This window comes from Odocoileus virginianus, chromosome 1 (assembly GCF_023699985.2).
Source record: "Odocoileus virginianus isolate 20LAN1187 ecotype Illinois chromosome 1, Ovbor_1.2, whole genome shotgun sequence".
Taxonomy (NCBI): domain Eukaryota; kingdom Metazoa; phylum Chordata; class Mammalia; order Artiodactyla; family Cervidae; genus Odocoileus; species Odocoileus virginianus.
In genome coordinates this window covers 102853842-102872246 of record NC_069674.1, presented here as the reverse complement: position 1 = coordinate 102872246, position 18405 = coordinate 102853842, and positions in this window count along the sequence as shown.

Genomic DNA, 18405 nt, shown 5'->3' with positions numbered 1-18405 from the left:
TCTATTTCCGCAGCTGCTTCAAAGTGGCGCTCTCAGCGTAACTGCTGTGCCGCCAGGCCCTTCCTGGGCCCTGGTATCATTGCCCAGGCTTCGGTTCCCCTGTCCCGCCCTGCGCTGCTGGCCGAAACTTGCTAGGTAGGTGCTTGTGTAGACCCTTCTGCCTCACGGCGACTTGTGCAGGCTTCCCTCAGCCCCCGAAGCTCACGCTCTGGGTGGCAGGGCTGTGAGCACCTGACTCGGTTCCCGAGGTCCGCCCTCCGCGCGCACTTGTTTCACTCCCCGGGCCGGTCTCTGCATTGCGGGGCCAGTGCGAGCTTGTTTCTGCTCCCCAGGCCCACCCTCTGCATCACGGGGTTTATGTGCACTTGTTTCATCCCTCCGCCTGCACTTTTTATCACGGGTTATTTGTTCTTCTTTCCGCTGGGCTGGGCGTTCTCCATTTTTAAGTAACATAATCCAATAAAAAAACTGGAATACAGAAAAATCGTGTGGAGGACAAGAATAAACATTTCAGCTATTATCAACTGAGCGCATATGATAGAGTGTAGTATTGGGTATATTTTTCCATCTGTTGTTCTCAACCTAACATTCAGAGATATATACTCACTCATTCAGTGAGTATAGAAACAGTGCGCATGACATATAATAATGTACCTTAGTCATGAGTGTTGATTATAAATTAACAAGTATACAGATCTTCTAGCATAGGTTTGGGTGCCATTAAGTGAATCTGCTTCTTAACTCTCTATTTTATCCCAGTGGCAGGTTTGTCTATTCCATACTGTTTCACAGTATGCCTTGATACAGAGCAGAGTATGGACCTTGTATTATTTTTGGCAGATGCCAGAATTAGAGCTATTCTAGAATAGCTTCTCCTTCTCTGGACTACACACACTGATTCTTTTTTGTAGATGCAATAAGATGGAAATTGCACAATCCCAGAACACAGACACTAGTCAGAGTTTTAATATCCCTTTATTTTTTATCAAGTAGAATGCCAGATAATACCAATGTATACCTTTCTCTTCTTCCAACTCTCCACTGAACGTGAGATTCCTCAACAATCTGAACTGCTCTGAGTCTCAGAGCTAGCACTGATCTCTCACTGATCTCAAAAGTATCCATGTTGAGGGGAACACCAGAAACAACAGACACATTTTTCACTCTGCAACTAAGTTTTTGCAGGCACGGCTGAGTGACTGAACTACAGGGAGTTTTCTAATCTATGAACATAGTATGTATCTTTATTTACTAAAAAGTTCTTAATTTTTCCAAAGTTGTCTATAAAATTCCTTGCAAGCTTGTTACTAGGTGCATTATTCTATTTATGCTTGTTTTGAATGGGATATTTTCTTCTAACACATTTACTGACTGGCTGTTAATTATGCATGGGAAAATATTATTTTTGTTCTGTTTGGGGTTTTTTTTTTTTGGCAGTAGTCTTTTGGAGAATAATTTTATTGAAGAACATTTTATTTGCAGAAAAACATATGGCTCAGTACAGTTTCACAAACTCAATACTGCACCGAGGGCGAAAAAGGAACTTCTTCTGTTCTCCTTTCCCACCACTGCCTCCACCTGATTAACTGCTATCCCAACACTAAAACCATAGAACAACTTTGCCTGTTTTTTAATTCATATAAATAGAGTCATACATTATGAACTCTTTTTTGTCTGGCTTCTTTTATCCCATGTTATGTTTGCAAGATTCATCCTTATCCTGTATAACTGACATTTGTACATTCTTATTGCTGAATAGAATTTTTTTTACTAATATACCACAATTTGGTTGTCCACCCTATTTTTATGGGCATTGGGTAGTTTGAGGCTATTACAAATAGCACTTCTATGAACATTCTTCAACATGTCTTTTGAACTTATTTATGCATTTTTTGTTGGTTTCACACCTAGGAATGGAATAGCTTAGTCACAGATTTAAAAGGTACTGCCAAACAGATGTCTACAGTAGTTGAACCAATTTATAGTTCCACCAGCAGTGTATGAAAGTTCTAGTTTAATTTAGTACAAAACCCATCAGTTGTTCTGTACCCAGCTGACACTTGGTATCCTGCCCCCTTTTCTAGTGATTTACTGTAGTTGTGTGTGTAGTACTATCACACTGTGGCTTCAATTTTGATCTTCTCTGATGGCATTGTACAGCAGACAGGGAGCAAGACCATCCCCAAGAAATGCAAAACAGCAAACTGGCTGTCTGAGGAGGCCTTACACATAGCTGTGAAAAGAAGAGAAGCGAAAAGCAAAGGAGAAAAGGAAAGATATTCCCATTTGAATTCAGAGTTCCAAAGATAGCAAGGAGAGATAAGAAAGGCTTGCTCAGCAATCAATGCAAAGAAATAGAGGAAAACAGTAGAATGGGAAAGACTAGAGATCTCTTCAAGAAAATTAGAGATACCAAGGGAACATTTCATGCAAAGGTGGGCTCAGTAAAGGACAAAAATGGATGGACCTAACAGAAGTAGTAGATATTAAGAAGAGGTGGCAAGAATACACAGAAGAATTATACAGAAAAGATCTTCACGACCCAGATAATTGCGATGGTGTGATCACTCACCTAGAGCCAGACATCCTGGAATGTGAAATAAAGTCGGCCTTAGGAAGCATCATTACAAACAAAGCTAGTGGAGGTGATGGAATTCCAGTTGAGCTATTTCAAATCCTAAAAGATGATGCTGTGAAAGTGCTGCACTCAATATGCCAGCAAATTGGGAAAACTCAGCAGTGGCCACAGGCCTGGAAAAGGTCCGTTTTCATTCCAATCCCAAAGAAAGGCAATGCCAAAGAATGCTCAAACTACCACACAATTGCACTCATCTCACATGCTAGTAAAGTAATGCTCAAAATTCTCCAAGCCAGGCTTCAACAGTACATGAACTGAGAACTTCCAGATGTTCAAACTGGTTTTAGAAAAGGCAGAGGAACCAGAGATCAAGTTGCCAACATCCACTGGATCACTGAAAAAGGAAGAGAGTTTCAGAAAAACATCTATTTCTGCTTTATTGACTATGCCAAAGCCTTTGACTGTGGATCACAATAAACTGTGGAAAATTCTGAAAGAGATAGGAATACCAGACCACCTGACCTGCGTCTTGAGAAATCTGTATGCAGGTAAGGAAGCAACAGTTAGAACTGGACATGGAACAACAGACTGGTTTCAAATAGGAAAAGGAGTATGTCAAGGCTGTATATTGTCACCCTGCTTATTTAACTTATATGCAAAGTACATCATGAGAAATGCTGGGCTGGAAGAAGCACAAGCTGGAATCAAGATTGCCGGAAGAAATATCAATAACCTCAGATATGCAGATGACACCACCCTTATGGCAGAAAGTGAGAGGAACTAAAAAGCCTCTTGATGAAAGTGAAAGAGGAGAGTGGAAAAGTTGGCTTAAAGCTCAACATTCAGAAAACTAAGATCATGGCATCCGGTCCCATCACTTCATGGGAAATAGATGGGGAAACTGGCTGCTTTATTTTTCTGGGCTCCAAAATCACTGCAGATGGTGATTGCAGCCATGAAATTAAAGGATGCTTGCTCCTTGGAAGGAAAGTTATGACCAACCTAGACAGCATATTAAAAAGCAGAGACATTACTTTGCCAACAAGGTCCATCTAGTCAAGACTATGGTTTTTCCAGTGGTCATGTATGGATGTGAGAGTTGGACTGTGAAGAAAGCTGAGCACCGAAGAATTGATGCTTTTGAACTGTGGTGTTGGAGAAGACTCTTGAGAATTCCTTGGACTGCAAGGAGATCCAACCAGTCCATCCTAAAGGAGATTAGTCCTGGATGTTCATTGGAAGGACTGATGTTGAAGCTGAAACTCCAATACTTTGGCCACCTGATGCAAAGAACTGACTCATTAGAAAAGACCCTGATGCTGGGAAAGACTGAAGGCAGGAGGAGAAGGGGACGACAGAGGATGAGATGGTTGGATGGCATCACCGACTCGATGGACATGAGTTTGAGTAAACTCCAGGAGTTGGTGATGGACAGGGAGGCCTGGCGTGCTACAGTACATGAGGTTGCAGAGTCGGACACAACTTAGCAACTGAACAACAACAACATTTTTCTTATTGCTTTATAGGAGTTTTTTAAAAATACATCCTGGATATGAGTCCTTTGTCAGATTTATGTATTGTCGAAAACTTCTCCTACTGAGAATTCTTTAATGGTGTCTTGTAGTGTGATATATCATTTTTTTATGGTTATTGCTTTTTGTAATGAGTTTAAAATTTTTGTCTAGTCCAAGTTTATGATGATTTTCAAGCTATTAATTACTAGATGCCATTCCTCTTTCTGGCCACTTCATTTAACCTTCTCATTGGTTCCAATAATTAGGATGTGAGATTCATTTTTTTCTTTTTAGTTAGGTAATCATTTGAAGTAATTGGCTGTTTTAGGTCTTGCTTTTCATATAAGTCAAGAAGTAACCAAAACATATGATTATGTGAACATAAACAATATAAGATTGACTGCTTTAAATACCAAGAAATTCCAAGATAGGGCGGCAACAGGTACAGCACATCAAGTTCCTGTTCTCCTTCAATGAAAGGCTTCTCTGCTTTGTTATCCTCTTATGTTGACTTCATCCTTAGGTTGCTAGCCAGATGCTACACTGAGCCCTAGTTTGCTAAGAAATATACAAGGAAGCTCAGATTCCCGGGCAGCTCAGAGGTGGAGAATATGCCTGTGGTGCAGGAGCCACAGGAGACCCGGTTTGATCCCTGGGTGGGGAAGATCTCCTGGAGGAGGGCAGGGCAACCCACTCCTGTATTCTTGCCAAGGACAGAGGAGCCTTGTGGGCTACAGTCCACAGGGTTGCAGAGAGTCAGACATGACTGGAGTGACTAAGCACACACATACAGGGAAGCCTGGCATGTCGCCCTCCATGGGGTCACCGAGAGTCAGACACCCAGCACACGCACGTAGGAAATATGTCATCATGACTGAATGTTAATTACTATCAGATGCCTCTATTGCAGTGGTTTAGTTAACACTGTTTTATTCCTTTAACATGTTGACTAATATACCAAATCTATTTTCTAGTTTTGAACCATCCTTGAATTTCTCAGGTAAATATATTCTTAAATATCTTCTTTCAATCTCCTGGTGGATTCAATTTGCTAATATTTTATATAATATCTTGGATTCTTTGTTTAGAACAAAATAGGCCTATAATTTTATTTTCTTGTGTGATCTCCAGCTTAATTTGATATCAGGGTTAAGCTGAGTGGCTTAATTCCCCCTATTTTTCTGGGTCTTAGAGCAATTTGATACATTAGAAATTACAGTTGATCCTCATTATCTGTGAATTCTGTATCTGTGAGTTTGCCTACCAGTTAAAATTGATTTGTAACCGCAAAATCAGTACTTGCAGCACTCTTGTGGGCATCTGTAGACAAACGCAGAGAGGTGAAATGTGTGAATCACCCTACAGGCACATTCCTAGCGGAAGTCAAACAAGGTGATGCTCTGCCTCCTGACTCAGCTCTCCTACTGTAAGCAAGTATCTTTTCCATGGCCTGCTTAGTGCCATGTCTTTTGCATTTCTGTGTTGTTGGTGGTGATTCTGCAGCTTAAAATGGTCTCCAAGCATAGTGCTGGCATGTTGTCTAAGTTCCTAAGCACAAGAAGGCTATGACATGCCTCATGGAGAAAATTTGTAATTGAAATAAGTCTTGTTGAGGCATAACTTATTGTGCTGTTGGCCATGAGTCTAATGTTAATGAATCAACAATATCTATTAAGTAAAATGTTTTTAAACAGAAACATACATAAAACAAAGTTATGTATTGATCAATTGGTGAAAATGTGGCCAGAGGCTCACAAGACTAACTCTACATTTCCCCTAACAGCAAGAATTCAGTGTTCACTAATTCAGTGTTAATAGTGACTTTTTAGAGCATAATTGACACCAATAATGAGAACTGACTATACCTATTGTTTGCAGAGTTGACAGCAGTGACTTTATTGTCTTTTGTAGACACAGATCAGTAATGACCATTTTGCTTTCTTTTCTGGACTTGATCTATTCAAGCATCCCACTGGGCCAATTTTAGTAATGTATACTTCTTTAAAAAGTGTCTGTTTCATCTGATCTCCACATTTACTGGTGTTCCTTTTTATAATATTTTATTCTTCTGTGTATGTTCCATTTTTATTACTAATCTTATTATTTGGGGGTTTCTCTTTTTCTCTGATATTTGTCAATGTCTAACTTTGGTGTTTGCCTGTGAGTATTTTCAAATAATGAGGTCCTACTTTGCGATTACTTTGTTGTTTATTTATTTTCCTTGATATTTTCTCATATCTTTATTAACTCTTTCTCTCTTTTTAAAGTTTAAAACTTAGTCCATTTGTCTTAATCATTTCTTATATTCTAAAATAAAATCATATATAATACTTTAAATCTTCCCTTGGCTTTCTCTTTGACTCTCTCATCCCATAATATTTTATATAAAATTTTTTGCTGCTATGTAGTTATAAAATATTTTGCAGCTTAATTTTTATTTTCTTGAAACCAAGAGTTACTAGAAATGTTTTTCCAGAGTACTAATTATTTTACATACCAGTTAATTAATTAATTTATAATTTTTCTGCACTGCCACCAGCAAATGTGGCTATATGGGGTTAACTACTAGAACTTGTACTTCTTGCGCTGGTGCTAGGCTGAACACAAAACTTCTCAAAAAGGTCTTGAAATAATATTGCTGTGCTGCAGCGCATCAGGGAACAGCTTGCATTGTTTTCAAAATTTCCCAGGCTACCTGCAAATGCTAAGTCTTCCTCTCCTCCTGGAAGCGTTGCCAGGCCCCACCTGTATGACAGCTTGCCCTTCTTCTTTGACCTCCTCCCACCTCTGAGACCTAGAGGTGGTCCCTTCCTCCAATACAGTTAGGAACTTACTTTTTATCTTATAAGCCTTTTCTACCTGTATCTGATCATAAAAATTGACATTCATATTCCTAAACTCTGTTTTTATACATAAAAGGGAATTTTGGAATTTGAAGTCTGTTTTCTCTCCCACAAAACCCTGACCTTTAAAACTATTGTCTTACTACAGACTCAAAAAACCTAATTTGAGGCCGAGCAATGTTAGAACCGGACATGAAACAATGGACTGGTTCAAAATTGGAAAAAGTGTATGTCAAGGCCATATATTGTCACCCTGCCTATTTAACTTATATGCAGAGTACATCAAGAGAAATGCCAGGATGGATGAATCACAAGCTAGAATCAAGATTGCCAGGAGAAATATCATTAACTTCAGGTATGCAGATGACACCACCCTGATGACATAAAGTATAGAGGAACTAAAGAGCCTCTTGATGAAGGTGAAAGAGGAGAGTGAAAAACTGGCTTAAAACTCAACATTCAGAAAACAAAGATCGTGGCATCTGCTCCCATCACTTCATGGCAAATAGATTACAAAGCAATGGAAACAGTGACAGACTTTATTTTCTTGGGCTCCCAAATCTATGCAGATGGTAACTGCAGCCATGAAATTAAAAGACACTTGCTCCTTGGAAGAAAAGCTATGACCAAGGTAGACAGCATTTTAAAAAGCAGAGACATTTCCTCTTTTCCTATCTGGATTCCTTTTATTTCTTTTTCTGTTCTGATTGCTGTGGCCAAAACTTCCAAAACTATGTTGAATAGTAGTGGTGAGAGTGGGCACCCTTGTCTTATTCCTGATTTTAGGGGAAATCTTTCAATTTTTCACCATTGAGGATAATGTTTGCTGTGGATTTGTCATATATAGCTTTTATTATGTTGAGGTATGTTCCTTCTATTCCTGCTTTCTGGAGAGTTTTTATCATAAATGGATGTTGAATTTTGTCAAAAGGCTTTTTCTATATCTATTGAGATAATCATATGGTTTTTATCTTTCAATTTGTTAATGAGGTGTATTACATTGATTGATTTGCGGATATTGAAGAATCCTTGCATTCTTGGGATAAAGCCCACTTGGTCATGATGTATGATCTTTTTAATATGCTGTTGGATTCTGTTTGCTAGAATTTTGTTAAGGATTTTTGCATCTATGTTCATCAGTGATATTGGCCTGTAGTTTTCTTTTTTTGTGGCATCTTTGTCTGGTTTTGGAATTAGGGTGATGGTGGCCTCATAGAATTAGTTTGGAAGTTTACCTTCTTCTGCAATTTCTGGAAGAGTTTGAGTAAGATAGGTGTTAGCTCTTCTCTAAATTTTTGGTAGAATTCAGCTGTGAAGCCATCTGGTCCTGGGCTTTTGTTTGCTGGAAGATTTCTGATTACAGTTTTTATTTCTGTGCTTCTATTTCTTCCTGGTTCAGTTTTGGAAAGTTATACTTCTCTAAGAATTTGTCCATTTCTTCCAAGTTGTCCAATTTATTGGCATAGAGCTGCTGGTAGTAGTCTCTTATGATCCTTTGTATTTCAGTGTTGTCTGTTGTGATCTCTCCATTTTCATTTCTAATTTTGTTGATTTGGTTCTTCTCCCTTTGTTTCTTAATGAGTCTTGCTAATGGTTTGTCAATTTTGTTTATCTTTTCAAAAAACCAGCTTTTAGCTTTGTTGATTTTTGCTATGGTCTCTTTTGTTTCTTTTGCATTTATTTCTGCCCTAATTTTTTAAGATTTCTTTCCTTCTACTAACCCTGCGGTTCTTAATTTCTTCCTTCTCTAGTTGCTTTAGGTGTAGAGCTAGGTTATTTATTTGACCTTTTTCTTGTTTCCTGAGGTAAGCCTGTAATGCTATGAACCTTCCCCTTAGCACTGCTTTTACAGTGTCCCATAGGTTTTGGGTTGTTGTGTTTTCATTGTCATTCATTTCTATGCATATTTTGAATTCTTTTTTTATTTCTTCTATGATTTATTGGTTATTCAGAAGCGTGTTGTTTAGCCTCCATATGTTTGAATTTTTAATAGTTTTTTTCATGTAATTGAGATCTAATCATACTGCATTGTGGTCAGAAAAGATGACTGGAATGATTTCAATTTTTTTGAATTTACCAAGGCTAGATTTATGGCCCAGGATGTGATCTATTCTGGAGAAGGTTCCGTGTGCACTTGAGAAAAAGGTGAAATTGATTGTTTTGGGGTGAAATGTCCTCTAGATATCAATTAGGCCTAGCTGGTCCATTGTGTCATTTAAAGTTTGTGTTTCCTTGTTAATTTTCTGTTTAGTTGATCTATCCATAGGTGTGAGTGGGGTATTAAAGTCTCCCATTATTATTGTGTTATTGTTAATTTCCCCTTTCATACTCGTTAGCATTTGCCTTACATATTGCGGTGCTCCTATGTTGGGTGCATATATATTTATAATTGTTATATCTTCTTCTTGGATTGATCCTTTGATCATTATGTAGTGTGCTTCTTTGTCTCTTTTCACAGCCTTTATTTTAAAGTCTATTTTATCTGATATGAGTATTGTGACTCCTGCTTTCTTTTGGTCTCCATTTGCGTGAAATCTAAAGTCCTAACAAGAATTGATCTGTTAACAAATAGATCCAAAGGGGCTAACAGGGTTGATGTGGCTGTATCATGGGAAATAATGAGTCATGGAAAATTATGAATGAAAAACAAGTGTAATCAATATATGACAATAGATGTGAGGGGAGGTGGTAATGGTTGCAAGGCACTGAGTCCTTTGTTTCACATCATGACTGATGGAGTTTCGGGCATGCTACCTCCAAACCAGCACCTTGATATACTGTTTTCAGCTGATGGAGTGTGAGGAAACAGTAGGTGTAGGGAAGACTCTCTGGCCTCCTTCCCTTGCCCGTCTCACTGAAGGAGGTCGCAGCATCATGTGAGAGGCACCCTCCCTGTATCTGGAGTGAGGAGAGGAGCATCCTTATCACTCGAGATGGAAAGCATCCCACCCAACAGGCCTGGCCAAGTCCCCCAGTTACTGCATTCAGCTCATACTCTTCACCTAATCCTGTGTGCTCTGCAAAGTCACTTCAGTCATGTCTGACTCTTTGCAACCCTGTGGGCTATAGCCCTCCAGGCTCCTCTGTCCATGGGATTCTCCAGCAAGAATACTGGAGTGGGTTGCCGTGCCCTCCTCTGGGGGATCTTCCTGACCCTGGGATCGAACCCACGTTTCTTACGTCACCTGCATTGGCAGGCGGTTCTTTACTACTAGCGCCACCTGGGAAGCCCTCACTTCATCATGTCTCTCTATCGCATCTCTCTTCATCCAGTCTGGTATAAAAGCACTCCATTTGGGACTTCCCTGGTGGTACAACGGTTAGGAATCCACCTGCCAATTCAGGGCACATGGGTTTGATCCCTGGTCCGGGAAGATTCCACATGCCACTAAGCAGTTAAGCCCTGACACCACAAATACAGAACCTGTTCTCTACTGAAGCCCACAAGCCCACGAGCCCATGAGCCTGTGTCCCATAGCAAGAGAAACCACCACAATGGAAACCTCACACACCGCAACTAGAGAGTAACCCCTGCTCACTGCAGCTAAAGAAAGCCCACAAGCAGCAACAAAGACCCAATGCAACCAAAAATAAATAAAGAATAAATTATTTTTAAGAAAAAAAAAAGGCAGAAACAGTACTTTGCCGACAAAGGTTTTTAGTGTATGGTCAAAGCTGTGGTTTTCCCAGTAGTCATGTATGGATGTGAGAATTGGACCATAAAGAAAGCTGAGTGCTGAAGAATTGGTGCTTTTGAACTGTGGTGTTGGAAAAGACTCTTGAGAGTCCCTTGGACCGCAAGGAGATCAAACCAGTGAATATTAAAGGAAATAAGTCCTGAATATTCATTGGAAGGACTGATGCTGAAGCTGAAACTCCAATACTTTGCCCTCTTGATGAGAAGAGCCAACTCATTAGAAAAGCCCCCGATGCTGGGAAAGATAGAAGGCAGGAGGAGAAAGGGGTGACAGAGGATGAGATGGTTGGATGGCATCACTGACACAATGGGCATAAGTTTGAGCAAGCTCCAGGAGTTGGTGATGGACAGGGAAGCCTGGAATGCTGCAGTCCATGAGGTCACAAAGAGTTGGACACGGCTGAGCGACTGAACAACACCAGCAAATGACTTTATTGCCCTAGAAGACATATATTTAGGCTTTGAAGCACTGAAATCCATTGATTCAATGGAACGGAAATCACATGGCATAATGATTTAAAGGGAATTAAAAATACCCTGACTTAACATTTTAAAAAATACTCAACTGACTCTGATTGATTTGTTTTTTTGTGTGGTCCAACTGGCCTGAATTTCATTTAGCAGCTTACAGTAACTAGCTGTGGTAAATTATTTCTTCACCATTCTTCCACCTCACTCCCCTTAGCTGAGATGCATTTTTAGCAGAGAAACTTCCCAGTGTCCCTAGCTTGGAGTTTGGCCAGGTGATTTGCTTTGACTAATGAAACATGAGAGGACTTCTGTGTACGCCTCTGAACCAGACTCTAAATGTATATGTGTGGCTTGGTTTGCCCTCTCACATTCTTGCAATCCTCCATGAAGAGATTGTCCCAGGGCATCAGTTTCTTCATTCTGAATCCCAGAATAAGAAGACATATGGAACGGACCTGAATCTAACCCATATCCTGCTGCCAAGCCCAGCCAAACCCAGCTGAGTCACAACCCAATCCACAGACCAGTGAGCAAGAAACCAATATTTGTTGTTAGAAGTCAACAGAGATTTGGGGCGTTGTTTGTTCTATAGCATTATTTCAGTATAAAGCTCACTAATTCAGTAATCTTGTAGTAAATTATTCTTGCATGCTCTATATTTTATATAAATCATAGTAGACAATTCAAATGATATATCTGATTCTCCAATTTAATCAAGTCTCCATATGAACAAGCAAAAAAGAAAAAGTTTGTACCACATAGTTTTGTAGCCACACTTGGGTGGATGCAATGGAAATATACCTGTATCCCATTAGGTTAGAAATATTTCAGTTGGTTTCTACTAGTAGGTCAGGAACCTAGCAAGGTCTTCAAATATGCAAGGCCTCCTACCATACATCTTAGGGTACAGCCGCTCTTACAGGCTTTTCATTGGCGCAGAATAACACCCCAGCCAGGGGGAGGATAGAGTATAACAACTTCCTCATGACCAGCTGTTCATTTGCATAACTCCACCACAAGGGTGACATCCTATCAATGTGATGATGGGCTGAAATAGGGATGAATTTCAATATTCACATATTATCGTGGGTATCTATCTCCCCCACCTTAAGCTGACATCTGTGATGGCCTTTCTGAATAACTCAGGGCATCAGAGGATTGCTCTCTCCCATAAGCCAAGATAGCTTTGGCAAACACATCTGTATAATGTGTGAGCTGGGCACATTTCCTTGTTGAATTATTCAGCTAAATCTGATAATGAGAGCACATTGACACAGTTAAACACTCAGGTGAATAAAGGATTCACTTTGAAGTGCAGACATTTTTGGAGTCGTCTGTGTTTTAACAAGTGATGATTCTTACTACCCTCATCCAGGGAAGAAGAAACTTAAGAAAAGGTAAACTAGAGTTGAGCATGCTGGAGGCTTTTTCTGGCATGATTTCAGGGAGATGAAAGGTGGAGGCAGTTTCCAGTATTCATCTGAGCCATCAGTCTTTTTTTAATAAATGTAATGAATTTTAAGAGATGGGAAAATGAGACTCAGTTCTTAAGTGAGTCTTATTCCTTCCTCTGAACTCCAATGGGACATAGAGGGATAAACACAAGTACTGGTATCAGCACATCTGATTTCTGATCCTCCCTCTGTAAAGCCCCTCATGCACAACCTTACAAAAACCGTGGGCTGTTTTCATCTCAAAGCTCACTCTGTAAAATGGGAGAAAATTGACTGACTCCCCCATTGTTACCACAGTAAGTACAAAGCATCAACAAAAGTTTTGCAAATACAAGGCTATCCAGAAATACAAATTTGGGTAATGGTTGTATTTAAATATGATGCATACAGTGTGAAGCATCTGACAGTCACGCTGGCTGTTTCCACAATAAGGACATCATCACTGACAGTGACTTGGCACTTGGCAAACGACACCTTGTATTTTTATTAGTGTTCTTGTCTCTCCAACTAGTCTGCATATCCTTACAAATAAGGATGATTCCTCAACTCTCTTTTAATATTCATAACTGAGTACATTATGGAAAACACAAGGGAGGTGATCATTGATTGAATCATGAAGTGTTAGCCATTCAGTCGTGTCTGACTCTTTGTGACCCCATGGTCTGTAGCCCACCAGGCTCCTCTGTCCTTGGAATTCTCCAGGCAAGAATACTGGAGTGGGTTGCCATTCCCTTCTCCAGGGCATCTTCCCAACGCAGGGATCAAACCTGAGTCTCCTGCATTGCAGGCAGACTCTTTACCGACTGAGCCACCAGGGAAGCCCTGATTGTATAATAAAAGTAGTTGAGAGTTGCTATTTATTGATTCTCTTCCATGTGCCAGACCCTGCACTAGGCATTTAACATATACTGTCTCTGACTCATACAACTGTACGATAACTCCAAAGGAAAAGAATTATCCCCATCTTACAGATCAAGAAACTGAGGATCAGAGAGACTATGAGACTAAGTCAAGGTATACTGCTAGTTTAATTAAGAATGACTCTGCATGTATTGAATAAAACATTTTAAGTAAGTAGATGGTCATAGTTAATTGTGTAGAAAAGCAGGAACTAAAATAAAGTATTACTAGTAGTTGCTGACCTAGTTCACTGTTCTTATCAACTATTCAGTGTCTGCTAGGATCAGAGAACTTACTTAACCTCTGAAACCAAAGCTTTATATCAGTATCTAGAGAAGAATGTAAATTGTGCAAATGCTCATTTCTTAACAGAGAAATAAGTTCAGTTGCCTAAGATGTCTGGTCTAAGATGTCTTTCTTTCCAAATGATTATATCTAACTTAATGAAGTGATATTTGTTTGTCAAAATTTCCTGCTTACTTGTCCTTGAAAACACATATAGCCAGTCATATCTATATTTTACACACTATTTCCCCCATATCATATGCTCAAGGAGAAAACTGTAAAAGCAAGACGAGAGAGAGAATTTGTAACAGTTGGGTGTTCATTCTCCAGTGACCTCCACATGATCGTAATCCAATACCGTGGATGAGTCATGTCGATGATTCTCGTCCTTACAGTATCTCTTCCACGATCAGGAAAGAACCACTTAGCTAACCGCTCTCTTTTTGCCTCTGAGGCAATGAGAACCTAGACAGATGAAATGACCAGACTGCGGTCAGTTGGCCTGGGTCTGAGTTACAACTAGAATCCAGGCTTTCTTTCCATTCCCCCAACCCCAAATTTCCAAATTACACTTTTAAAAACACACTATCCTTTTCTCGTAATAATAATTAAGAAATATAAGCTTAAGAAACACCTAGTTTTCTTCAGTCTTGAATTAGCCAGTGGCTTGCATAGTAAGCCTTCAAAAGGGATGTTTCAAGAGAACAGCATTGAAACATGTATATTATCTAGGGTGAAACAGATCACCAGCCCAGGTTGGGTGCATGAGACAAGTGCTCGGGCCTGGTGCACTGGGAAGACCCAGAGGGATCAGGTGGAGAGGGAGGTGGGAGGTGGGACCGGGATGGGGAATACATGTAAATCCATGGCTAATTCATTTCAGTGTATGACAAAAACTACTGTAATGATGTAAAGTAATTAGCCTCCAACTAATAAAAATAAATGGAAAAAAAAAACATACAGTAAATCTGATTTTAAAAAATCAACTCTGCTCAGCCCCACGTGCAGGAGCACGGGGAACCTTTCCTTATTTACAAAAACCTTCACATTTAGTGTTGCATTTCATTCTCACTGCAATCCTGTGAGCTGCTATTATGATCTTGATTTTGTAGGTGAGGAAACTGTTGGTCAAGAGAGACTAAATCATTCCACTGGTGGGTGGCAGAGCCAGACTCTAAAACGGCTGCATAGCTTTGACTTCCTCGATGCCTCCCTTTCAACATAATTCCTGATTCTTCTCATGGAAAAGTTGTCTAACTGTCTCCCAGTGAGTTCAAGCGTCCCTTCGCAGGGTAGAGAGTTTTGGCCAAGAGTGGGGGCCAGGCCAGGGGCTATGCTCTCAGCCCTACACCCTTTTGGGTGTAGCCACATTCATCAGTGGAATGTGAGCAGAAGCGTTCTGTGTCAGAAGCAGATGTGCCTTTACACGCTTCTCCTTTCCCATCCTCTGGTGTGTGTTGCTGTCTGGGGCATCCTTGGAAGGCACGTGCTGAAGGTGGCAGAGCTGCTGACCCAGGGCCTCTGAGTAACAGTGGAACAACCGTGCCTTAATTCGTGAGCAAAAAAAAGAAAAAATGTTTCTTGGGAAAACCAATGACATTGAAGGGTTTGTCTGCAAACCTAGCTAGCAGTACCCTAGCAAAAGGAGTATACTTTTTTTTTTTTTAATTTTTATTAGTTGGAGGCTAATTACTTTACATCATTACAGTAGTTTTTGTCATACATTGATATGAATTAGCCATGGATTTACATGTACTCCCCATCCCAGTCCCCCCTCCCACCTCCCTCTCCACCCGATCCCTCTGGGTCTTCCCAGTGCACCAGGCCCGAGCACTTGTCTCATGTACCCAACCTGAGCTGGTGATCTGTTTCACCCTAGATAATATACATGTTTCAATGCTGTTCTCCTGAAACATCCCACCCTCGCCTTCTCCCAGAGTCCACAAGTCTGTTCTATACATCTGAGTCTCTTTTTCTGTTTTGCATATAGGGTTATCGTTACCATCTTTCTAAAGTCCATATATATGTGTTAGTATACTGTAATGGTCTTTATCTTTCTGGCTTACTTCGCTCTGTATAATGGGCTCCAGTTTCATCCATCTCATTAGTATACTTTTTATTGGAGAAGAGGATTAAGATTTCTGTTACTTCTTATCACTATAAATACTTGTTTGCTAAATTCACTGACTTTAATGTTACAAAATGGAAATGACTCTCCCAAGTCATTTCCCAATGAATTCCTTTCTGTCCCTTGATTTTCTCTTAGTTAAAGCTTCATGATAATTACTGGGCTTCCCACGTGGTAAAGAATCTGTCTGTTAACGCAGGAGACGCAAGAGACGTGGGTTCAATCCCTGGGTCGGGAAGACCCCCTGGAGGAGGGTATGGCAACCACTCCAGTATTCTTGTCTGTAAAATCCCATGAACAGAGGAGCCTGGCAGGTTACAGTCCATGGAGCTGCAAAGACTCAGATGTGACAGGGCACACAATGATAAGCATGATCCTATATTTCTATGTATGGTACTCAAAGTAGGTATGATACTCAGACTGAAGCAGCTGGGCACTCAAACACGAGTGCCATAAAAGTACATTTATAGCATAGCTATTTGTAAAATAAATAGATACCTGACAAAATTTTTTCTTAAAGCCTCCCTTCTTTTAAACCCTTTCAAGCACTCCCCATCTTCAAAAACATTTTTGAGGAAAATTTACATCTCTAACTGGGCAAGGAGAGGTGGTCTGGAATGAATCAGCAAGGATTTATTGTTTTCTAGGAATATAGTTCACACAAGGGCTTCCTTGCTGGTTGACAACCCTGAGCCTTACCACTGCGGATGCTCCCTCGGCAACACACAGGACCTATTTTCTGGGCACTGGTTCCAAAATGTGGCCTAAAATTTATGCCGCGACCTCACATCGCCCACGTTTCCCCACCACACAGAGGGTTTAAGGCCTTCACTCCTTTCATCCTCTTGATGTGGTTGCTCCAGGAGTGAGGAGTGGGAGAAATAATGGTTTTGAAAAAGGTACCTCGAAAAATTATTTTGACAACTCCCTCCTCCACTCTAAGCTTTCGACTTTCTCTCTCTCCCCACCACGTCAAAGTATTGCTCCTCTCAATATGTCAAGTCTAAAACCTGAATCAAAAGTCTGTAAAAAAAAAGGAAGGTTTTGCCTACAAAGCAGTCCCTATAGCAAATGATAAATACCTCAAGCGCTTTTTGAAAAAAAAAAAAATCCTGAAAGCAGAGTTTGGTCACTGGAGTAAATCCCCATAGAAAAAGAAATAAATCTCTGTGACATGTGCTAATGTACACCATTTCCCTTAAACACCTCTTCCTGTCCACTTTCCACACCTCTTTCCCCCATTTCCCAATGCTCCTTTTGTTCTGTGTCTTTTGGCCTTCAGGGGACAGCTTAGCCAGCAGATGGTACCAGGAAAACCAAGGGTATTGCATGCAGCTGCGTGTAAGCATATTGGTGAATTAAAATTCCAGGTCTAGGATCTGAAATAAAAATCACTGCAAGCAAAAAGATGGATGATTTTTTTCCCATGCCTTATTCATTCATGTGCACAATAAGAATTTACCATTCACCTATGGTGTCAGTACTGTTTAAGGCAATGGAAAAATAAAAATAAAAGATGTGATCTCTGTTTCCTTAGCCAGGTACATGTTATAAGTTTAGGAATCCCAAACAAACTATACAACAAAAGCATAAAGAATGAGAGATTCAACTAACTAAACAGAGAAGACCCACACGTTGAAACGCATCACACATATGAGTCAGGAAGAGTGCTCTTGTTTTATTTGTTTGATTGTTTATTTGCAGGAGGACTGTCCTAGAATGGATTATCAGGAATCACATGTTATATGACAGGTGACATATAACACCTGAAGAGACATCTTTGGTCTGCAGACATTTTGAGTCAGACTAACTATAGCCCGGAGTTCAGATTTGTGCACCTCCACCCAAGGGATGGATATGGACCCTAGGGAGAGCCTGGTGGAGATGCACAGAAGAGAGGAAGGCTGGGAAAGAAGGCGCTGGAGATGCTGATGGAAGCAATAGAAGGCTCCATCCTCACTGGCTTCACATTCAGCTCTACCACGACTCACAGCATGTTCCCCCGAGCAAGTCCCAAAGGGACCGTCCAGATTGAACTTCCACTGTGAAACTTCCACTCTTCTCTGGCTCTTTTGCTGTCAAAAGGGGCCAATCCAGAGTTGCCCAATAAGTCACCTTGAACTCCACCTGCTTTGCATTATTGCCTCCTGTTTCTCTTCCCTGGAGATTCTTCAGCCATCTGGACCACGTTGTGGCATGACACACTTCTCATTTTCTCCACAAACATCCCTGATTGAAGGCAGATGACACCTGACCTCCAGCTCACCTTTAGGAATCTGTGCTAAGTCTGGCTAAACACAACTAGGTTATAGTGTGGCTGTTATTCCTATCTTCCAACTCTGTGGGTCACAGGTTATTTTATAGAACTCCAGCTATTGTACAGGGAGATCACAACCAGATTGAAATACTCTTTAAGTCAAACATCTAGATAATTAGACCATAAGTCCAAGTATTAAGAAAAGTCACACATTTAGAAATCCTTAGGAACAGACTAGACATTCACCTGCCTTGGATGTTTAAATATACTTCTATATA